Genomic DNA, 19,631 nt, shown 5'->3' with positions numbered 1-19,631 from the left:
CCCCGGCACCAATTAAGTTCGTATCTTAAGGTACCACTGTACTGGTTTTCTTTTCTTACCCTATCTTTCATATTGGTGGTACACAGTTTATCCTTTTTTTTCTTGTTCATTGATTGCTTTTGTATCCAAGATCTTAAGTTATAACTGCAACTGTGTTGTACATCAGTTGATTTGTTTCTTGCAGTGAGTTAGTGGTTATATTCGATATTACAATATTGGCATCTTTTAATGTTTTTTTGTTTGTTTGTTCATTTTCAAAGCAAAATTGTTCTATTTTGTTCTATTATTTTTGTGCTGTAACGACTCTGGCATAAGCCAGTGAAAGTGGTCCCAGTGGTACTTGGCACGCTGGGCGCAGTGCCAAAGGATCTCAGCGGACATTTGAAAACCATCGGAATTGACAAAATCTCCATCTGTCAATTGCAAAAGGCTGCTTTACTGGAATCGGCAAACATAATTCGCCGCTACATCACGCAGTCCTAGGTGCTTCGGAAGCGCCCGACTGGTGATGAAATACAAAATTCAGCATAGTGATCTCGTTTGCTGTGTTGTATTGACATAATAATAATAATAATAATAATAATAATAATAATAATAATAATAATAATATTGGAGAAAATAATAGTGGAGAAAAAGAAAGTATGGATCGTCGATATCGCAATCCCAGGAGACAGCAGAATTGAGGAGAAGCAGCTAGAGAAATTAGTGAAATACGAAGATCTAAAAATCGAGCTGCAACGACTCTGGCATAAGCCAGTGAAAGTGGTCCCAGTGGTACTTGGCACGCTGGGCGCAGTGCCAAAGGATCTCAGCGGACATTTGAAAACCATCGGAATTGACAAAATCTCCATCTGTCAATTGCAAAAGGCTGCTTTACTGGAATCGGCAAACATAATTCGCCGCTACATCCCGCAGTCCTAGCTGCTTGGGAAGCGCCCGACTGGTGATGAAATACAAAATCCAGCATAGTGATCTTGTTTGCTGTGTTGTATTGACATAATAACAATAACAATAACAATAACAATAATATAATATATCAGCATCCCAATAAACATCCGAGAAATAAATCAGAGTCCAAACTTTGGCCTTCTTACAAGTTCCAATTTATTAATAGAATCACGTGGGATACGAGCTGTGGTCAAACTGATACTAACTTTTCCTACAGTTTCCTACCCAGCTTAAGGTTCATCCTTTGTCTCCACACCCACAAGTTCATCATGTGGAGGACTTCGGTTCTTGGGAACATTCACAGTCCTCCCCTATACTTCCACTGATGCTGAACAAAGGATGAACTTGAATTTTCTGGAAGGAATTGTTGTGGCTAGTATCTGTCCTCCTCATGCAACCACTCCTCCCAATTCCCACAGTACTAGTCTACTTGTGGCAGGCCAAAGTCTCTAATTCAAACTGATGGCTTCGGCCTGACATAATTTGTACACAAAAGTTAATAGAATAATAATCATAACTGTGGATTTCGCTTGCCTTTTCCTTATTTTATAGATTTGAGAGTTAGAAAAAGTAAATGCATGCCAGCATAAGATCAGCTGGATATTTAAAGGATACTTAAAACTGAAATAGTTTCTATTGTCATGTGAAGGTATGATAACAATATTTCATGATGTAATTGTGGAAAGTACATCTTAAACCAAAATGTAAAGCCTGATATATTGTTTTATAGTTGTTTTTTAAAACTTAAAGTACAGGACATGTGATTTATGGTAAAGCGAAACTATCTTTCTCTTATTCATTCTTGTGATGAGAAACAGATCAGAAGTTTCTGTTTCAGAAAAAAATCTTGTCCGTCCGGTTCTTTTACTTTCTTGTGAAGCCAAATGACAGAAGAGTCTGAAGTCCACATCTCAGCCACCCTAGACAGAGAGCTCTTAATAATACTATAATTGGCCTTCTCCGGGTCCCGTCGACTAAGCAATGTCGTTTGGCGGGACCCAGGAGAAGAGCCTTCTCTGTGGCGGCCCCGACCCTCTGGAACCAGCACCCCCCAGATATCAGGGTTGCCCCCACCCTCCTTGCCTTTCGCAAGCTCCTTAAAACCCACCTCTGTCGTCAGGCATGGGGGAATTGAAATTTCCCTTCCCCCTAGACTTATAGAATTTATATATGTATGAGTGGTTCTTTAAATTGGGGTTTTTTAGATTGTCTTTTAATATTCGATTTGTTTATATTGTCTTTTTATATTGTTGTTAGCCGCCCCGAGTCTTCGGAGAGGGGCGGCATACAAATCTAATAAATAAATAAATAAATAAATAAATAATACTTTATAAACCTTTTTTGTTGCTATATATTATCATTTATGTTGCAATATATTACCATTATTTTTGTTGCAATATTTATTTAGGTATTTAGGTATTTAGGTATTTAGGTATTTAGGTATTTAGGTATGTATGTATGTATTTAGGTATGTATGTATGTATATATGTATTTATGTATTTATGTATTATTTATTTATGTTTTATTGATTGATTGATTGATTGATTGATTGATTTTTATGCCTCCCTTCTCCTTAGACTCAGGGCGTCTTACAACATGTTAGCAATAGCACTTTTTAACAGAGCCAGCATATTGCCCACACAATCCGGGTCCTCATTTTACCCACCTTGGAAGGATGGAAGGCTGAGTCAACCTTGAGCCGATGATGAGAACTGGACCGCTGACCTACAGATCTACAGTCAGCTTCAGTGACCTGCAGCAATGTTCCCTCTATTTTTTTTTTTTGGTGTGGGTGGAAAAGTATAATGTCTGAGCGGCACATTTTTATACCTTGGTTTGGATCCGTTAGAAACAAAAGGGGGACACGTGACCTCAGGACACACAGCAATGATCATAAATATGGAACGGCAGCAAAGTTTTGATCCTGTGATTGTGGGGCTACTGCAAAGGTCCTAAGTGTGAAAAGGGTGCATAAGTCACTTTTTTCAGGGCCGCTGTGGCTTTGAACAGTCAGTAAATGAACCATTGTAAGTCGAGGGCAACCTACCTTCCCCCCTAGATGTTTTCTGTTGAGCTTCAAAATGGACTGCTGATCTGCTTCTAAAAGAGTGCACTGGTCAGACAGATAATCCTCGACTTCTGTTCTGACCCCTATCTCCTGAGTAAGAAGGTTATTAAGTAAGTTCTGCCTCACTTTACCACCTTTCTTGCCAGAGTCGTTAAGTGAATCCCTGCAGTTGCTTGTCAGAAGATCCCAAAAGATGTTCACATAACCCTGGGACATTGCCACCATCATAACTACATTGTCCAAAGTTTGATCCAATAACCCCTTTATTTTTCTAACAAAGTCCTTCCTTCCTAGAAGGAAGAATAGAAAGAATAAAATGGAAAGGGGGGTTAAAAGGGGATACAAAAAAATAAAAAAGAAAAGGGTACGGTTCAAAGTTCTGCTCAGATTAAAGAAATTGGAGTTTGAAAAGGGAGGATTAAGCTTGGAGTATTGTTTTGCTTGCTCTTTTTAAAATTATTTTTTCTATTTAAATATATGAATTTAGGAATTGCTCATCTGTTTTAATAAATTTAGAAGTATTGATTATAATAAGATATGTAGTAGGTGATACTGATTGTTGGATTAATGCATAAATGGAATTGAATTTAGAATTGTTGGGGAGATTAATGATATTAATGATCTTTACTTGATTGAAAATAGAGAATATTTAGAATTTTTTCCCTCTTTTTTCTTTTCTCAAATTGAAATTTAAGATTAATAATTAAGTAAGAAATATAGATAAGTATTAATTGGCTAAGTGTTAGATGGGCTGAAATAATTTTTAAATTTTGGATTAGGTAAATGTACTGTTTAGAGGGGGGCAAGAAGTCTGAAATTTGTATATGTTTATGTTTTAATTTTCTTTTGTTAACATCTCATTAGCTATACAAGGTTTTCTTGGTTTATAGAAAAATCTATAAAGAAAGAAGGAAGCATTTTGGCATAATGGTTAATAAGTTAGAAATATAATTGGTGTTGTACTTTTTGAAGGAACATTAAGGAGGGAATTTAATTAAAAGAAAAGTATGTACGTGGATGACAACAGTAGAAAAAAAACCCTTTTGCAACTTTTTTGATGATTGATATTAGTTACTAACAAAATACCACATTTTATTCATGGAAAATTAGATGGTACACTGTATTATTTGAATGTATGTTGAGAATTTTTTTAAAAAAAATTTACCCCCCCTCCCAAAAGTCTTTCATTCCTCTGTCCCTCCATTCATTTCATTCTTCCTTCGTTCGTTCGTTCGTTCGTTCCTTCCTTCCTTCCTTCTCCCTCCCTCCCTCCATTTCGTTTTTTGAGATGGCACCTTTCCCATTTCTATTTTGTTGTTAGTTGTGAAGTCATGTCCGACCCATCATGATCCCATGGACAACATTCCTCCAGGCCTTTCTGTCCTTTACCATCCCCTTGAGTCCATTTAAGCTCACGCCGACTGCTTCAGTGACTCCATCCAGCCACCACATTCTCTGCCATCTCCTTCTTTTGCCCTCAATCATTTCCAGCATTAGGCTCTTCTCTAGTAAGTCCTTCCTTCTCATTAAGTGGCCAAAATATTTGAGTTTCATCTTCAGGATCCGACCTTCTAAAGATCAGTCAGGGTTGATCTCATCTAGGACTGACTAGTTTGTTCGCCTTATGCATTCAAGCTGTTTTTGGCATATTGACCCTTCCTTGATTTGAAAGACAAAGTAGTTTGGGTAAATGTGCTTAAAAAGCAATCCAAAAGTCAAACAAAATAATTTGTACTGTAGGAAAAGCAAATTACCCAGGTCAGAACCCAAGGCATAGTCAGGGAACAGGAAGCACAATGCAGAATTATAGTAATCCTGGAAGCCAGAACTAATTGGCAGGGAGACAAATAATAAATAATAAATAATACTTTAGTACTAGGCTGCTGCAGTCTTACTAAGCCTCAGCTATAAGATTTGGAAGTTACACTTGAGGAGCCCTTCTCTAAAATCTACAATTTCTGTGTCCTTGATGACTCTAAAGCATCTGCATTACTTAGCTCCATGTAATTTAACGGGATATCAATTTGGCTGGAATTTAATATGTATTCTAACTTTTTGCCTTGTGATTTCTTTTACATTTTTAATAATGACTCTTTTTATATGTTTATTGTTTTATTAATTGCTATACGTTGCCCAGCATCACTTTTCATGATATGGGCATCCATATACAGTAGTACCTCTACTTAAGAACGCTTCTACTTTAAAAAATTTCTATATAAGAACCGGGTGTTCAAGAATTTTTTGCCTCTTCTTAAGAACCATTTTCTACTTAAGAGCCCAAGTCTGGAAAAATTTCCCAGGAAATTTGAGAGCAGCACGAAGGCCCAGTCAGTTTCCTGCCATTCCCCCTTTAATCCTGGCCATCTCTGGCTTTTCTGGGCTGGCAGAGAAGCCTTTCAGTGGCACTTAAGCAGGCTTTGGCAGTCCAGAGCGAACAAAGCATTTTCCTTTCTCTGGGTGCTTGGAGAGGGAATAAACTTCTGCAGCACCCAGAGAAAAGAAATGCTCCCTTCGCTCTGGGCTGTCCACATTTCTGCTATAGAATTGGCAAACATTATCCAGAAAAGTTTTATTTTATTTATTTTTATTTTCTCAAGTACGTATTGGTAGTATACAAGAAATAATACTGTTCTGTTTTCTTTCTTCCAATACTAATATTTATTAATATTCCCTATTGCCATTATAAAACATTGGAAATGCAATAACATTGTGCAGGCCAGAAATCATATTTTCTACATATATGTGCTTGCACAATTATATGCATAATATCTTTATGGCTGTGTGCATTTGGGTGGCTGATATTCCTTTAAGAACATTAACAGGTGGATGGATGTGCTGGGCTGGAGTTAAGAGGAGGTCTTTAAATACTTTCAGTTCCTAAGAAATCCAGTATTGCACCAGCAGTACTTAGTTAGTCCAGGGACAAAGAGCTACAAAGGGGGAAGTGTTAAAAAAAACATAGGAGGAGAATTGAAAAAGGAAGATTTGAATCAGTAACTTAGTCTACTCAGCTAAACCAGGACAGTGAGTAATATTTTTTTTTACTATTCCATTACTGAAATTATATAAATGGCTGTAATAATGGTCCTAAAAAGCAACAACAAAATCCCAAATTAGAAAACAAAGCAGATTTTTAAGAAGTGTTATAGTCTTAGAGCTCATACTCAGCCTGTATGTACTATATATTAAAATATTTAACATTGTTCAATTATCAATCTAATTATTCTTGTATATACTCTGCAGAAGAAAAAAATATGAGAGAGTAGCAACTCACCAAGTGTAGAGGAATTTTCATGTATTTGCAAACATCTCAACTATATTTTCTTGAGGTAAGCCTACAATGAGCTCACTTCTAATAGCTCCACTTAGAATTTCAGCCTGTGAATAAATAAAATTATTTTTAAACAATATTTGCCCTATAGGTCCAATAAAGACTTTTATAGAATCTTAATGTGTTTTTTATTTATTATTTTGTCACAGTCCGAAACCTTGCATCTAAACAGGCTTAAAATACCAATATTCTCATATCGCTGTTCTGATGACTTTTAGTGGTGAGGTTGAAGTGGTCCCTGCTATAGCCGTGACACAAGAGTCAGCAAGTAACTTTCCAAATGTTATTGGACTGCAGTTCCTATAATATTTTATTTCTGATGCTATTCACTAGCTCTGTTGAGAACTGGGGATCAATGTATGTGGAGGGTCATAAATCAACTCCTAAGTGCACATTTTGCAGCTGAGGTCAGCAGTCAGCTAACAAAGGTTTGGATATTTGCTCAAATTCTGGAGATATGACAAATTGTTTTGTTTTACTCATATATTTTATTTATTTGTTTGTTTGTTGTTCTTGTATGCCGCCCAAATCTTAAAGGACTCTGGCTGGCTTCCAATGAATCAAAAAAATACCTTAAAATGTGCATTAAAGGCATCTTTTAATTGTACTGCAGTTGGATCTTGATTACTACAAGTGGGTTAAAATCAATTCAGTATTTTAGTTTTTGTCTTATCCCTCTTACAGGGAGGTCCCCAGTATGCCATTTAAATATTGCCAAGCATTTGCAGGAAACACTGTGAATCTTTCATTCCAATCTTTCATTGGAATTTCTTCGAAGGAATTTTGGAAATTTCAAATGACCATTAAATTGACAACATAAGTGGAATACAGTATAATGGAAATGTACAGTTGCCGGAAATTTAACAACTTCTAAACATTTTTATTTATTTTTCTATACTTCCTGTTGTATTGTGCCAAAACTAAAAACTAAGACTAGATCCAAAAGCAATCCTAAAACATAATTGTTCATAGTAAAAAAAACCACAACCTTAACCAGGTCAGAACACGAGCCATGGTTAGGGGACGTGAATCACAATGCAGAACTATAGTAGTTCGAAAACCCAAAACTGAACATGCAGGGAGACAAATTATAAAGAGCAAATCACATTTCAGTACTAGACTGCTGCAGCCTCACGGCACCTCAGCTATGAAATTTGAAATTTGAAAGCTATGAGATTTGAAATGATATTTGATGCGCTCTTCTCCAAAATGTAGCCTTTCTCTGTGTATTACCCTGTGATAATCCCTTCATCATCCCTTCTGGATACAGAATTATAGAATCATAATACTGGCAAAGACCTTGGAGGTCTTCTACTTTAACCTCCTTGCCCAAAGCTGGTGTCCTTATACCACCTCGGACAATGGTTGTCCAATCTTTGTTTTGAAAACTTCCAGTGATGGAACACCCACAACTCCGGGAGGCAAGCTGTTCCACTGATTAAAGATTTTCACCCTCAGGAAATACCTTGTCATTTCCAGATTGGATCTACCTCTGATAAATCTTCACCCATTGTTTGTTGTCCTGCTTTGTAGAATAAATCAATCCCCTGTGTGACATCCCTTCAAATATTGGAAAATTGTTATAATGCCACATCTAAGCCTTCTCTTCATTAGGCTAAACCTGGTTCCTTATTAGCCTGGCTGAAATTACCATCTGTTCTCTTTTGTTTACATTTATAATAGCAACTGTATTTCTGGGATTAGCATTCATTAATTATTATATATTACTCATAGTCACTTTTTCTAACAGGGGTAGCCATATAACTTTGCTGTGTTAAACAAAGAAACAAACATTTGTATAAGCAGTCCAATGCTGTGGTCTTCCTGAAACTTAATTTTGTTTCTGTAAGGCAAGTAGAGTATATACCCATAACTGGCACTAAATCAATCCCGCTTGATATTATTCAAGCTCCTGATTTATCATTTCTCGATTTATAATACATTCTCATATATTAGCAAAACAAGAACATCAAGAAGTTAAATAGAGCTGGAATTGCAGCACAAATTTAATCTGATAAAACATTAACTCAGTTCACAAATAAGGTGCCTTCTAATAAATCTGCTGAATAAGAAGACCCCAGGGTCTTATTCTGCCTTGATCCACATTTAGTTTATGGAATTGGTAAATATCCAGAGAAGTTGTGCTGTCTTTCTCTCTGTTCATTAGTAGTCCTCATTACTAATAAGGTCCAGCAGATTAGCCTATATGGCATAAAGATGTAAGCTTTTGTATGTTATGTTTTTGTTTGTGTATTTTTTCTTTTTGTGTGTCTCTGTCATTTTAAATGTAAGTATTCAATAAAGATTATACATACACACACACACACACACACACACACACACACACACACACACACACACACACACACATATATATATATATATATATATATATATATATATATATATATATATATATATGTAGATTGTTCTGAGTTCGGGTTTTGCCCTGTGTAATGTTTTGCATGTCTATGCGACGTTTCGGTGAAATCACATTCACCATCATCAGGCTGAAGTTCCAATCTTTGTGTTGTTGTAAAACAACAAAATATATATGACGGTCTTGGCATATTCGGGTTTATTCCCGTCTAGGATTCAGAAATTTCTGGCGACGTTTCAACGAGGTCCCACTCATCATCTTCAGGACAGAAGCACCAGCCTGAAGATGACGAGTGGGACCTCGTCGAAACGTCGCCAGAAATTTCTGAATCCTACACGGGAAGAAACCCGAATATGCCAAGACCGTCATACCTGTATCCATGAAAATCTACAAATATTAGGTAGTGTATTAAGAAATAAATATAGATCACAGTATAATTTGTGCATGGCTACAAAAATAGTATAATAATATTGTGCAGATTACAAATCATATCTCCTACATATAGGTGTCTGCACAATTATATGCAGAATAATAATTCCTTTAATAATATCAACAGATGGATGGATGTGCAGTGCTGGAGTTAAGAGATCTTTAGACATCCCATTGTTAAGAAATGGAGTATTGCACCAGATGTTAGTGATTAGAGGAAACAAAAAGAGAAGTGTTTCAAGATTTTTTTTAAAAAATAGAAGGATTGAAAAAAAAAGATTTGGATCAGAAATTTATTTTGCTCAGCTGAGCCTTGAATAATCTTCTTTACTATTTCATATCTGAAATTATATTGATGCTTGTAATATGGTTCTGAAACACCAGCATCAAAATTATCCCAAGCCTCCCAAACAAAACAGATTATTATCTATAGCTAGACCTTTGGAGGTCACACTCAAAAAAATCAGCCCATACGTATAATTGAATATGATTGTTCCAGAGCTATATTCTGTAATTATTTTCTATTTATTTGTGATTTGATTTGATTTGATTTGATTTATTTGTGATTTGATTTGATTTGATTTGATTTGATTTGACTTGACTTGACTTGACTTGACTTGACTTGACTTGATTTGATTTGATTTGATTTGATTTGATACTCAGGGCGGCTTACAACAAGTACCATGATAGAAATCTATATAAAATTATAAGTAAAAATCACCATAGTTAAAAACCAACCAAACAGATTCCATCATCATACATCAGAAATTCATTCATTGTGTGGGGGAAGGTATCAAAATTTCAATGGCCCCAGGCCTGCCAGCAGAGATGGGTCTTTAAAACTTTACGAAAGGCAGGGAGAATGGGGGAAGTATGGATCTCTGGAGGGAGCTGATTCTATAGGGCCAGAGCCACCACAGAGAATGCTCTTCCCCTAGGCCCTGCCAGATGACATTGTCTGGCTGATGGGACCTGGAGAAGGCCAAATCTGTGAGACCTGACTGACCGCTGGGATGTATAAGGCAGAAAATGGTCCCATAAGTAATCTGGTCCCATGCCATGTAGGGCTTTACACTTTGAATTGTGTTTGAAGACTAATCGGTAGCTATTGCAGTTCATGGAGTGCTGTACTGACATGGGCATATCTCGGGCGGCCCATGATTGCTCATGCGGCTGCATTCTCTGAACACTCTTCAAAGGTAGCCTCAAGTAGAAAGCATTGCAGTAGTCAAACTTTGAGGTTTTTGTAACTGTTTTGCATCAGACAATATTTATCAATGGGTAGCAAAATTATCAGTTTTAGAAGTGATTTGATGCAAGGACTGTTTTTGCATACATTTCATGTATAACCAGAATTTGGGAAAATGTTGGGGATATAGCCAACTTCTTTAAGCTACATGCTGCTCTGGGCTTCAAAATGTGCACTTAGGTATTGATTTATGATCCTGAGCCCCAGCTCTTATTAGATGTAGTTAATAGCATCAGAAGCAGGGAGTGGGCTACTGCCCGGACATGGGGGGAAATGTAGTGGGGTAGTGAAAATGGAGCTCCACCCCAGAGCATCCAATTTGCATTGAAAGATGTTGAAATAAAATGTAGGGTGTCCTGCATAAGCCATGCCTGCAGTGTGGTAGTAAAAATTTTGGTAGCCCTTCACTGATCAGAAGTAATATATAGTAAGAACTACAGTCCAATATTATTGTTGGTCCCTGTGTTATATCTATAGCTTTAGTTTCCCCCCCATAAGTCATCAGAGCAAATGAGTGACTTATGTCTCCAGACACTGGGTTTCAAATTTGTGACAAAGTAATAAATACTAAATGCATTAGTATTCTGTTATAATCTTTATCTTTATTCACTAAGACTGAATTTGTCAGTGGAGCTACTTGAAGTGAATTACAGTATATCAAAATTGTAAGCTTACTTCCAGGAAGCATACAGGTAGTCCTTAACTTAAGGTCACAATTGCAATCTGATGTATTGCTACTAAGCAATGTGGTCATTAAGTGAGTCATCCGTGACCACTCCCAGGTTTACAACATTTTTTAACCATGGTTGTTAATTAAATCCAACTTCTCCCATTTCTTATATGAAGTGGCCAAGAAGATCGAAAATGCAACGACATGGTCCTTGTGACACTGCAATCATCATAAATACATGCTGGTTGCCAAGCATCTAGTTCTTGATCATGTAATTATAGGAATGCTACAACACTCATAAATGCAAAGATAAGTCATAGATCACGCTGTTTAATGCCATTGTAACTTTGAACAGTGATTAAACAAATGGTCGTAAGCCAAGGACAACCTGTTATTCTGAGAAAATAAATATTCTAATTCCAGGTCCAGGTACTGTATAAGGATTTAGAACTTTTTTTAAAAAGGATGAAAATTTAGTTATGTTTTGAGTTATATTATTATAGGAATAAGAAAGAAAGAATCCTTTTCCCTGAATCTCTCAAAGACATAAATATGTTCCTCAACTTTCAAAAACATGATACTTTGAGTCTAGCATTCAAGGAATAGTTTCATTTAGTTAATAGTTAAGTTTAGTTAATTATTTTTGGGGCTTTGGAAATCTTTTTTTTTTTTTTTTAATATTTTATTTATTGATTTTTAACAATTTAAAATCACACAACATAAAACAGTGCATAGTGAAATGTGAATTGTGCCCATCACCCCGACATACACACATTCCCCACCACCAAATTGGGGGTATTTCTTTTTTAATCCACTTAACCCAAGAGCAATATATCTGTCTACATATTATAGAGTGATTCTAGTTTATTTCTTGTAGCTTGGTCTCGGATTCTGCTCGTCATATATCGTCTTACCTTGTCCCACCGTCCCATCAGCTGTCCCAAATCAGTTTCATTATCCAAATTTATCCTTTTTTCCATAATTTCAAATTGAATATGATCCACCATGTACCTATACCAATTTTGCATTGTCCATTTTGTCGCATCCTTCCAACCCAAAACTATTACTGCCTGAGCACTTTCTATGGCTGCTTTTTTTATTTCCCTAAATTCTCCCATCGCATTGCTTTTTACTAGTACTGCCATTTCCTTAGTGATTGTCCATTGTATATTTAACATTCCATTGATATCCTCTTTCACTTTTTGCCAAAATTCCTGCACTATCGGGCATTCCCAAAACATATGCATAAACACTCCTTTATCTTGACAACCATGCCAACAATTCCCCCTAACATTCTGCTGAAAATGTGCAAATTGAACGGGAGTAAAATACCACTTATGTAATATTTTCCTTCTCATTTCCCTAATTCTTGTATTTTTAATTTTCCTTATATCTTCTACTATATTTTCCATTTCTTGTACCTCTACTAATATCTCATTTTGCCACCATTTAGTCAATCCATCAATCGTGTCCCCATCTGACTGCACTAGCAGTTTGTATATATTAGTTGCTTGCGCCTTTATCCCCTCACTTTTTTCTCTTATTATTTTCTCTAACCCTGTCTCCTCCCGCCATAATACTTCTTTATTCTCCCTTTCATTTAGATATTTACATATTGCATTTATTTGTAGCCACCTTCCCTTACCTAACCACCATTCTATGCGATTTCTACTTGGCCTGCCATCCTTCTCGTATAACTGTTCTATCTTAGTTATCCCTCTTCCCTTCAACTCTCCTATAACCCTATTTAAGTTAATTTCGTTTTCTCTATTTATTACATAAAGCGATGACAGTTTAGATTTATATAATCCTATTTTCCCTTGCCATTTTTTCCAAATTTCCATAGTCCCTTTCATTGGGCCTATTAATTTTCCTATATCTCTCCTATTCCACTTCCTAAAAATTAATTCTCTATTATTCATCCCGTTTATCTGTTTTTCCAATTTCGCCCATTTATTTTCACTTAATTGCAACTCCATTAACCTTTCCATTTGAAAAGCTTCCCTATACAGCTCCAAACATGGAACACCCCATCCCCCCTCTTTTTCATTCGCAATTAACCACTTTTTTCTTATTCTTGGTCTCTTATCTTCTTCAATCCAATAATTTAATTTTTTGTCCCACTCTTTAACCTTACATACCGATAACCCCCCCGACAGCACCTGAAATAGGTACATCATCTTGGGAGCTATCATCATTTTTAAAGCTCTTATTTTAGAGAGTCTCCTTAGCTTTTTATCTTTCCAGCTCCTCATCTGTTTCAACATTTTCCTCCATGTTATTCTATAATTAATCTCTTCCATTTTCACTGGGTTTTTTAATAACCAAATTCCCAAATATTTTATTTTTTTAATTCCTAATTTCAACCCTGATTCTTTCCTAATTTCTATCTGTTCTCTCGGATCTGTATTTAAACACATAATCTCTGATTTTTCCATATTAACCGACAGTCCCGATTCCTGCTTAAACTCTTGTAAAATATTTATTATACCTTTAATCATCTCCATCGGGGTCTGGGTCAATATAATTGCATCATCTGCAAATAAATTTATTTTCATTTCTAATTCCCCTATTCTATATCCTGCCCAAGTGTTATCTTGTCTTATCTTATTTGCTAAGATCTCTATTGCTATTACGAATAATTTTGGAGACAGAGGGCATCCCTGCTTGGTGCCGTTTAATATTTTAATACTCTGCGTTCTTTGTCCATTCACTCTTATATATGCTTCATTTCCTTTATAAATCTCTTTTATAGTTTCACAAAATTTTTCCCCCATATTTAATTTGTTACATAATTTATATAAGTAACTATGGTTAACTTTATCGAACGCTTTATAAACATCTAATTTCAAAATTCCCAATTTCCTTTTAGTAGCGGTAGCATGGTGCATCACATTCATTACATTTCTAATTGGTTCACTTATTTTCCTTCCCTTCACGAATCCATATTGATCCTCTTCAATTATTTTTGGTAAAATATTTTCTAATCTATTTGCCAGTATTTTCATAAATATTTTATAATCCTGATTTGCCAAACTGATCGGACGGTAAGACCCAGGCTCTCTTAAATCTCGACCCATCTTCGGAATGGTAACAATTTCTGAAAGCTTCCATGTCTGCGGGATATCACGATTTGACAATATATTATTAAACAATTTCCCCAAATGCGGCAGCAAAACATTCACATAAGTTTTATAGAATTCCCCTGTAAACCCATCTGGGCCCGGTGCTTTGGCTTGTTTTAACCCTTTAATTACTCTAGCAATTTCATCTTGTGTAATTTCTGCATTCAAAATTTGTTTGTCTTCTTCACTTACTATTTTCCCAACCTTGAGGACTTCTATCTTCACTTGCTCCTCTTTATACAAATCTTCATAATATTTCCTCATTATCTCCTCTAACTGGTCATTACCATATCTAACCACTCCACTGGTGTCCCTCAATGCTAAAATACATGATTCTTAAAATAAAATAACGTTTAGCTCACATGAATCAGTGGTGTATTTCATAGTTGCAATGCTAGAAAAGAACTAGCTTTTAAGTGGCAAACCACTTCAGGCACATGTATTTCACTCTCAGGAGCACTTTTGCTTTGAATTCAGTCTTAGAAGCCATTAATAAGACTAAATGCAATGAAGTGAAATAAAGCGGGTTTTTTTAAAAGAAAAAATGGTACCACTTAAAATTCATTTATTATTTGGGTTTTTTATTTTACAACTCTCTTTTTTTAAAATCCCAAGTCTTTATTTTTTACAAGTAACTCAAAGTGATGAACATACCTTCCTTCCTTTTATTTTTCCCACAACTACAACCCCGTGAGATGGGTTGGATTGAGAGAGAGTGATTGTCCCAAAGTTACCTAGCTAGTTTTCATGGTTAAGTCAGAACTAGAATGATCCATCTCTTGGTTTCTAGACTGGTGCACTAAATAATGTGTGTGTGGGCGGTATCAATTCTATGAAAATGTCTATATTTTCAAAGTTTCTGAAAAAAGAGCTAACTGCCTGTTGGATAAAGCACAATTGCTTTACCTTATAGGAAACAAAGGAAGGTGCTATTGATTTATAATGAGTAAATAAGCCACTCACATTGTCAGTGCAACATCTATATTGACTTTGCCATGTTTTCACAACCTATGACGGAGACTTTTCATTTTATGACAATCAGCATACAGATCTGTCAGAGGAAGGATTAAAAATGTCAAGAAAGTAAATGCATCTAGGCCATCGAAGCTCTACTCCTTTTAATATATACCTTGTTGCCAACATCTTAACTTTTTTTTGTTCAAACCCCAATGTGAATGGTTTATTGATCTTGGAAAGCTCTCTGACTTCCAGTCTAATTAATTTTGGTGTGAGCTCTACTGATTTAATTTAATTGACAGTCACACAATGTGGTAGAGCATAAATAAATAAATTTTACAGACCATGTTCTATGTGCAACGTATCACACAGACAAACTAGATGTCCTGTTTTCCAACAATAATGATCTTATCAGAAAAAGTGCACTGAAATTCATTGGCCTTATTCAGACATTTGTCACAGATGAAGCACCAAAATATTTTTCCCATCCCTTTCAATGTAAATCACTAAATATTGATAATATGATTTCCTGCTAGTTTCCAGTGTGAAAAAAATGAAGTAAGGTCTACTAAAAGCCTCTTGAAAGGCTTAGTGTATAATAAATATCTCCCCAAACTCTAAGAATCCATCTCATTAAAATATAATGCAAAAAAAAGGGACTCATTAACTTACACAATATCAAGTAGCACTACAACTGAAATAGAGGAAAATGTTTCACTTCTCCATGTTGTGGTCAAGTTCTTGTGCAAACATTGGCCACCAAAAATTGGGTAATTCTGTAATTGCAAGTAATTGTCTTGGGAATGACAGAAGTGCTTATGGATAATACTTACAATGGTAAAATCCTACTGAACACCCGCATTTGATTCTTCCTATAGCTGGATTTAAATAATCATTTATATGTTGGAATTCTATTATCTGTCCAGTTGTTTTGCTTAAGTCTTGCAATAAAATAATTAATAATTAATAAAATAGGCTGATTAAAAAAGTTTCAGGTCTATTATCTTTTCCTTCTTTAATCACTCCAGGAAATGTTTCCTGAATACATTTGAAGCAGGAACAAGGGGTACTTATATGGACTCATAATTTTCTAATTCAAAAAAATGTTTACCAAAATCAATTTAGCCTTTTCAATTTTCTCTATTTGCATTACTAATTCCCATGTGCATGGCCATTGGGATTATGTCCTTAATTATAAATGTAATGCAACACATTTGGAGACCCTCCAGGTTTCAGAAGACTGATATAAGACAAGTAAAATATTTTTCATCCATCAAACTCCAATCAGAATGTCAGTATTTAAAATGCTGTTATCAAATTAGAAAGAGCATATAAGTCATGGCTTTGGGAAAAGGATAGATGGCATTAATTTCTATAACATAATGAATATATTTTTCTTGCTCCCCCTTTTTATATGCTAAGGTTGACATAAAAAGTTCTTTTATGAAATTATTTGCAATTAAAAACAATCTTATTCTGATGACAATAAAAACTCTGACCTGAATTGCAAATACCACTTTTCTAGAGTTCTTTATTTCGATCATTGCAAAGATACCTATCTTTCCACCCAGATAGGATGAGACCAAGACCACAGACACATTCCAGCCAATCTCAATGCCTTTACATATGAGTGAGATTTTCTAGACTAAATATATGCATATAATGTAGAATATGTACAACATAGAAACATAGAAGATTGACAGAAGAAAAAGACCTCCTGTCTGTCCTTATACTATTTCATGCATTTTATCTTAGGATGGATATATGTTTATCCTAGGCATGTTTAAATTCAGTTACTGTGGATTTACCAACTACGTCTGCTGGAAGTTTGTTCTAAGCATCTACTACTCTTTCAGTAAAATAATATTTTCTTACGTTGCTTTTGATCTTTCCCCCAACTAACCTCAGATTGTGCCCCCTTGTTCTTACGTTTACCTTCCTATTAAAAACACTTCCCTTATGAATCTTATTTAACCCTTTAACATATTTAAATGTTTCGATCACGTCCCCCCTTTCCCTTCTGTCCTTCATACTATACAGATTGAGTTCATTAAGTCTTTCCTGATAAGTTTTATGCTTAAGACCTTCCACCATTTTTGTAGCCTACCTTTGGGCCAATTAAATTTTATCAATATCTTTTGGTAGGTGAAGTCTCCAGAACAGAACACAGTCCTAACCCATAAACTTCCTGCTTATAAATGATAGCCAATTATATTAATTTATGATATGTTGATTCTGCTGTTGCTACTTATTCATATCAGCAGCATGGAATTTGTCCATTTCCAAGTACTTCAAGATTTAATAGCCATTTTAATTATGAGTTGCAGGTTGATTATCAGGAGTTAATTTTAATCCTAAATGATATCATCATACTCACCAGGTGATCCATTGCTATTTCATTCTTTACAAATATATTATTATATTTTCCTCTCACTTTTATTGTTGGTCACTTCAAAGTACAGTAATATACGTTGAATAGTCTGAATGCTTTCCGTGCAACAACAATGCTGTGAGGTGAGTTGACTAACAGAAAATGTTTGGTCAAAATAGCTGGCTTTTATACTTTAAGAGGGAACTAGACTTCCTGGCTTTCTGGTTTCTCAACTACTACATTCTTGGTTTCCAAGATTCTAATATTATAATTTGAATTGTAGGCACAATGTTATCACAAATAAAAGGTATAATGGCAACCTCAAATGGAATAAGAAAAGTGGCTCCCTATCTATTTTATTATAACTTTTATTTGAGGCTTAACCATATTTAAAATCATAACAATGAATTTTGACTCCTAGTAAATACTTGGATATGTCCATATTGTTTTCATGGTATGTTTAAGCAAGTGGTTTACCAGTGTCTTGTTTTGACATGTTTCTTTCAAATTTCCAATCTTATCTAAAGTTTTGGAAATTTTACATTGTCTACCATCATAAACATTATGTGGTATTATAAGCCATCCTGTCAGACAGAAAAGACCAGGTACAAACATGAAATTTCAATTAAACTATTGCTAAAAGATTATCATGCAAACACCTTCTCAACTAACAGTCAGCACCTGATTATAGTTATAAAAGTGTTGGATCCCTCTTTTTACTGCCGGATCATGCTTTGTTTGCCCTAGCACAAGCCCAAATGCACCAGCCTGAAGATGACGAGTGGGACCTCGTCAAAACGTTGCCAGGAATCTCTGAAACTTACACAGGAAAAAACTCGAATATGCCAAGATCTTGACCTATAGATTATAGTTATCGACTATTAAAAAAACAACTTATCTGCCTTGGAATATGGCCCCTGGTAGGGCCAAGAAGCAAAAAGGAGCTGTGACGTTCATTCAATACACCAGAGTGATTAGACAAAACAATCATACACACACACATACACACATACTGAGCGGTGGGTGCTTGCTGCCATGGCTCGTAAGTTCTTGTGAGGCCAGCGCCATTTTGCTGTCGCACCTGTGGAGGCAGCAAAATCGTGCACGGAGCCACAGGTACGCCCGTGTTTTGGAATGTGCTGAAGCAAAAAAACTCACCAAAGCACGGGTGCACCTGCAGCTTCATGCGCAATTTTGCTGCCTCCACAGGTGTGGCAGCAAAATCACGCTGGCTCCTCAAGAACTTTCGAGCCACGGCAGCAAGCACAATTTAGCATTCCGGTCCATAGCCCACCGCTATATACGTGTGTGTGTGTGAGTATATATATATATAAAATGGTTTACAAAATTTCTATTTGAATCCCTTTTCAATATAGTGGTGGAAGTGATGTGCCGGTGCCTGGAGGCTGTTGGGGCCTGGCTGGGTGTCAACAGACTCAAGCTCAAACCGGATAAGACGGAGTGGCTGTGGGTTTTGCCTCCCAAGGACAACTCCATCTGTCCGTCCATCACCCTGGGGGGGGAATTATTGACTCCCTCAGAGAGGGTCCGCAACTTGGGCGTCCTCCTCGATCCACAGCTCACATTAGAAAAACATCTCTCAGCTGTGGCGAGGGGGGCGTTTGCCCAGGTTCGCCTGGTGCACCAGTTGCGGCCCTATCTGGACTGGGACTCATTGCTCACAGTCACTCATGCCCTCATCACCTCGAGGTTCGACTACTGTAATGCTCTCTACATGGGGCTACCTTTGAAAAGTGTTCGGAAACTTCAGATCGTGCAGAATGCAGCTGCGAGAGCAGTCATGGGCTTACCTAGGTATGCCCATGTTTCACCATCACTCCGCAGTCTACGTTGGCTGCCAATCAGTTTCCGGTCACAATTCAAAGTGTTGGTGATGACCTTTAAAGCCCTTCATAGCATTGGACCAGAATATCTCCGAGACCGCCTCCTGCCGCACGAATCCCAGCGACCGATTAGGTCCCACAGAGTGGGCCTTCTCCGGGCCCCATCAACTAAACAATGTCAGTTGGCGGGCCCCAGGGGAAGAGCCTTCTCTGTGGCGGCACCGGCCCTCTGGAACCAACTCCCCCCGGAGATTAGAAC

General features: G+C 36.4%; 1 protein-coding gene across 3 annotated transcripts in view; it reads left to right on the top strand.

Annotated features, from left to right (window-relative positions):
- Nucleotides 1-5,858: 5,858 nt before the first annotated feature.
- PIGR (polymeric immunoglobulin receptor) overlaps nucleotides 5,859-19,631 on the top strand; it is a 47,211-nt gene continuing 33,438 nt past the window's right edge. The window contains exons 1-2 of one of the 3 annotated variants that reach the window (XM_070745558.1): nucleotides 5,909-6,040; nucleotides 6,260-6,345. The gene's annotated coding sequence lies outside the window, so the exon portion shown is untranslated. Of the gene's footprint in view, nucleotides 6,041-6,259; nucleotides 6,346-19,631 lie in introns of all 3 variants that reach the window. The other 2 variants (XM_070745557.1, XM_070745560.1) reach the window with 2 other exon arrangements.

This window comes from Erythrolamprus reginae, chromosome 3 (genome assembly GCF_031021105.1).
Source record: "Erythrolamprus reginae isolate rEryReg1 chromosome 3, rEryReg1.hap1, whole genome shotgun sequence".
NCBI lineage: Eukaryota > Metazoa > Chordata > Lepidosauria > Squamata > Dipsadidae > Erythrolamprus > Erythrolamprus reginae.
Note: the sequence above shows the minus strand (reverse complement) of the source record. Positions and strands in the feature narration are given on the sequence as shown.